The following is a 6,000-nucleotide window of genomic DNA, read 5'->3' on the forward strand; positions in this document are numbered from 1 at the left end:
ATATGCAATAGACAAAATGAGAGAGGTAAATTTATCATGATTATGCAATGATATAGGGGCTAGTCAACTTGGTTTACATGATAAAAATGAGGCTTCAAAAGGTAATCCTAACAGGAAAACATCATACTAGATACAATATTGTCTAAGGAGAAAATTCTGTCAATTCAGGGAATAAAAAAATTACAGGTGCAATTTTATTGGTGAGGACATAGGCTATTAATTAGGAACAAAATTCTGATCTTATCTATGCCGAAAGATAGGGTTAAGTTGCAGCTGAAAATATAATTAAATGGGGTGCAGGGCGGGGGAGGGGAATGAGATGAGGACCTTGTGGCATTTATCATTTCCTACTACATGTAAGCACTGCAGAATAGAGTTGATTGATTCTCGCAGGTGCAACACACATATACACAGATACACTCCTGAGATTCAGTGTTTGTGCTAATGGTGTGATCCTCAAGTTTCAGAAGAAACTATGCACTGGAAAGAGTTCTCATTTTGGAAATGGTCAGGAGAATCAAACCACCACAGTATTCACAACGGGTACCCCAGGCGCTCTTCCAGCAGCACTAAACTGCAAGAAGTGCCGAAGCTAGAGAATTCACTAGAAGGACAAGGGCTGATTTATCACTGGCACGCCGGGCTCCAGAATTGCTAAAGGGTCAGGTGCATTCTGCCCCAAATCTTTCATCTTTCTAAAGGTAATCTCTCAAACAGCACTTAAGAAGACTTCCTCAGCTACATAGTACCTAAAATTATGACTTAGAGAGACACTTGGCATGGGGGGGGGGGGCTGAGTTTTTGCTCTATCCCATGTATCTGGAGAAGAGGTAAGTGCTACATTCACCTAAATTTTAGCTTCCAGTGGCCTGACTCTGTCAGGCTGTGTGTGTCAGGGAGGCAGAGCCTGCAGACAGCAAGGAATACATGATGTAAGAACTTACGTCTGCAGGTGTATGTTTGGACACATGCATGCACATACGGGGACTTACACATTAGGCACACGTGGGTCCTCACCAGATTCTGGGTGAGTTCGGCCTGCCTCCTAATCCTAACTGGGCATACTCGTGTGTTTCCAGTCAACCCCGAGTCAGATAGGTGATTCTCCTGATGTAGACTGGACTTTCTTATATATCTGTAGGTCAGCTGATGGACAGTTATCTAGGATGAACTTGTCTGGGTCCACTGGGGCTACTTGCCTCCCTCCATGCTGTTTCTTATCTTCTACCAAGTTCTTGGATACTTCTCATTTATGTCTCATAGGCAGAATTCCAAGAGAGTAGAAGGAACACAAGTCTTTAAAAAAAATTTTTTTTAATGTTTTATTTATTTCTGAGAGAGAGAGAGACAGCGTGAACAGGGGAGGACCAGAGAGAGAGGGAGACACTGAATCTGAAACAGGCTCCAGGCTCTGAGCTGTCAGGACACAGCCCGACGCGGGGCTCGAACCCACGAGCGGTGAGATCATGACCTGAGCCGAAGTCGGGCACTTAAACACAAGTCTTGAACGAAGCCCCAGAACTACCACACTATTGGCTCTAGTACTTTCTATTGGTTAAAACAAGTCACAGTCCAGCTCAGATTTAAGAATCTGCACCTCCAGGGGTGCCTGGGTGACTCAGTCATTTATGCATCTGAGTTGATTTCAGCTCAGGTCATGATCTCACAGTTTCTGAGTTCAAGCCCTGCACTAGGCTCTGTGCTGACAGTGCTGAGTCTGCCTGGGATTCTCTCTCTCTCTCTCTCTCTCTCTCTCTCTCTGCCCTTCTCCTGTTTGAGCTCTTTCTCTCAAATTAAATAAATAATCATTAAAAAAACAATAAAAAGAATCCCCAGCTCTAAATAGCCTTTACTCAGAGAGGTCTGCTGCACATTTACTATTCATCATTTTGTTTAATTCTCTGATCAACACGTATAACTATCAGAACCTTGAGTGATTATATTTTATTTGTCATTATCTGTCTTCACAGATGAGAAAGTAAATTCAGGGTCTTGTCCACTGCCAAAACCTCAGAAAATAAAATAGTTCATGGCACACAGTAGGTACTTGATTAATACTTTCTGATGGCTCTGTGCAGGTTCTCTAACTGCATGGAAATTCTTTATTTTAAGGACAATGAAAGCATTTATCCTTATATTCTAGTAAGTAAAATATTGCAAGAATAGATTGAAAAAGAAGCAGGTAAAGTAAATAAAACAAAGCTGATTTTATTATATTTATAAACGTATGTGAAAGAATGCACAATGAAAGACTATCTATCCGCCCATATCAGTTGTTCACTGGGTTATTCATTACTAACTAAAAATTTGTAAAAAAAAATCATTAAATCTTCAATATCCTTTAAATTAACAAATCATTCATTGTAACATAGATCATCAAAGTTTCTATTTTTAGACATTTAGGAAATAAAACTAGATTTGTTAACTGTTAGTTTTATTTGAATGCCTGTGCTTTATCCAGGAAAGACGAAATATATTATTCACTTTAAATGGAGAAATACATTAATAAATTCTGATCACCTCTATTCTGTGAATCATCTCTTTTGCATTGCAAAAAAATTAATGTCTCTTCTCACCCTGAATAATTTATGTACTCTCCTCAGTCTTAGCAACAACATAATAAATGTACTGAATTCCTGGCAAGTTGAAGATTCTGTTCACAAAGTGTGGTAGATTTTTTAACACACTTGCCATGTGCTTCTAAGTCATCTGCCTACTAATTATCAATGAGGCTGTCATTCGAGCAATGCAATCTAAACCTCTTGCAGATTTCTGACCGAACTACGTGTACTACATTCTCTATCAAAGTTAGTCAGGCAAATATAATGTTTAATTTTCTTTTTCTTTTTATGTCCTTAAGCAAGATAACTTCTGTTTAATACAGACTTAAAACCGAGTGTCCTGGAGATGAGTTTTTGGAGTTCTCTTCCTTGCTTTACTTTAATTGTGAAATGAAGTTGGGCAAGTAGTCTTTCTCCTGTCCAAGGCACAGGTTTTTTTGTTTGGTTTTGTTTGGTTTGTTTTTTTCAAATCTGTATGATGGTGATGCTAAAGGCTTTTTGAAACTTTTAGCTAAAATACCACAATTAAATGATACAAAAATCATAAATTGATTAGAACAGCACCTCACACAAAGAAAACCCTTTATAAATGTGGTTATTACTAATAAATAGAATGTATGCTTTCATCAACATCCTTTTATTAACCTTTTATTAACATCAGAACATGTTCATTAAAATATTATTTTGTGGAATTGATGATTTTAAGAAGAGAAATATCATTATTTGATTTGATTATAATAGAAAAATGGAGGAATGAAAAATATATAATATGGTATGTGTTAGCCTTCCCCAACACAGATAAAATTGATCAAGCATGTATTTTCACTTCATTTCTTAAAGAACTTAGCTTGAAAAAAAAAACTCATATTCAAAGTAACGAAATTTTAATCAAATGTTAAGAGTGAGAGTAGTTCACACAGGAATCAGGGATTACTTTCACTAGATGAACTACTATAAGTTTAAAACTGCTGAGGGGCACCTGGGTGGCTCAGTCGGTTAAGTGTCTGACTTCAGCTCAAGTCATGATCTCATCGTTGGTGGGTTCGACCCCTGTGTCGGGCTCTGTGCTGACAGCTAGCTCAGAGCCTGGAGCCTGTTTCAGATTCTGTGTCTCCCTCTCTCTCTGTTTATGTTGTCTTTCTCTCTCTCTCAGAAATAAATAAAGCATTAAAAAAAATTAAAGAGAAGAAAAAACTGCTGAGATGTCAAGGATTTACTTTGATGGCACCGTTAAAGTGAACCAATGGAGAAAACCAAAGAGAAGTGCTATTTCGTGGTACTGAGCAGGGACTTCCCTGGAAAATAATCAATTTCTCATCTATGTCACAGGTTTTTTTAGTTCAGTTATTTTCAATGTACCCAAAACTTCAGACAAAAGTACCATAGCAAAGAGCATGGAAAAAAAAATTTTTTTTCAGAGGGAGGCCGGTAACTGGGAGGAGATTAAAGCAACAGAGAACAAGAAAGAGAAGCACTAAACCAAGAACTGAAGCAGGATAGCTTGGCACAGTTCAAGGGATGTGCAGAGAACAGAAAAAAGTAAGAGTGGTGGGAAAAAAAACACAAAAACATGACTTTAACAACAATATCATAGAAGGAGAAATTAAGAAGAAAGAAAAGAAAAAAGATAAATATTTACAGTAAGGTGGAGAAGAAGGAAACTATCTAGTGATAACACTGGTAATGTGGGCCTGATTTACTGAAGTGGACAGTGGGTGTCAACATTGAAGCATGAATATATGAGGAAAACCATTCTGGGAATTATCCTACTTGAATCTGCAAAATCAGCAGAGGACTGTGTAGGTCACTTTTAAAAAAATGGCAGGTGTTAACATGTGTCGTTATGTTTGTAGCAGCATCATCTATAATAACCAAATTATGGAAATGACTCAAGTGTCTATCAACTGATGAACGGATAAAGAAGATGTGGTGTATATACATATACCGTGGAACATTACTCTTCCATCAAAAAGAGTGAAATCTTGCCATTTGCAATCACACAGATGGATATAGAGAATATAATGCTAAGTGCAAATACTCACTAGAGGAAGAGAATACCCTATGATTTCATTCATATGTAGAATTTAAGAAACAAAACAAATGAGCAAAGTAGGGGGGGAGAAGAGAGAGACAGAGAGAGAGGCAAATCGAGAAACAGACTCTTAGCTATATATAACAAACTGATGTTTACCAGAGGGGTAGTGGGTAGCGGGTTGGGTGAAATAGGTGAAGGGAATTAAGAAGTGCACTTGTGATGAGCACTGAGTGTCATATGGAACTGTTGAATCACTATATTGTACACCTGAACATTAATATTGCACTATATGTTAACTAACTGAAATTTAAATAAAAAAATTTAAAAATGGTAGGTGTTAATTCAACACTGGATAATGAATTAAGACTACTTAATAAAGTGGGAATGATACTCAAAACAGTCCCATCATCTATTCATGCATTCATTAGTCTATCTTTTTATCGATTGCCCTGTCAATTAGTGGATCAGTCAGTCTAACAATTCTTCATTCACTACCTAACATTGTGCTGAATATTCAAGGTATACAGGTGACAAACATTTTATTTCCTTTAATATATAGTAATGCATGTTTATTTAAAATATGTGTTTATATTTTAAAAATATGATTGTATACTAATTTGACAATAAACTATTTGTAAAAAAAAATATGATTGTATACATTCAATCATAAAGTTAAAGTCAGACTTGACATCAATCATCTATCATCTGAAGTACAGTTATGAACCTACTTTTAGCAAAACACTTCACACGTGTCAATCCACTCATGTGGAGGTCAACATATCCATGCCTATCTAGCAAGATAGTAAACTTTTCATTGTTGAGTATAATGTTGTGGAGAGACTGGTTTGAATAGAAACATTCCATTAAGAATACTTGTTTACAAAACCCGTGTTTCAAGCTGATGTGCTCGCATTTTTATCCTACTGCTACCTAACTACTTCTTCACTGATGATGGAGTACAATTACTACTTCATTGCTTTCAGCACTGACATGGAAAATTTCTGATGTCAAATACATATTCAGATAATCGTTCTATCAAAATTTTAGGTGTTAATTCATCACTAAAACTCTCCTTCCTTATTTTAAAGGAACACTTTTTAATATTTGTCTTCTATGAAATAAAATTACTTGTAAGATTATTTATCTTTGCTTTATAAGTCATTATTATCTTTTTCCATATATATGTTAATTATATATTATGTATAATTATATAACTATATAACTATATAGCTATCTATGTATATTTTAGCCTAGTTTTTTGCCACAACTAAGGTTTTATTTTTATTTCAAGAATTATATTCTTGTTATTAAAATATACAATCACATTGTATATACAATTGTAAAATACAACTAAAATACAATATATAATATAGAATTATAATAGTTCTGAATCAATTAATTACT

Source organism: Hyaena hyaena, unplaced genomic scaffold (assembly GCF_003009895.1).
Source record: "Hyaena hyaena isolate Hyena2069 unplaced genomic scaffold, ASM300989v1 scaffold_829, whole genome shotgun sequence".
NCBI lineage: Eukaryota > Metazoa > Chordata > Mammalia > Carnivora > Hyaenidae > Hyaena > Hyaena hyaena.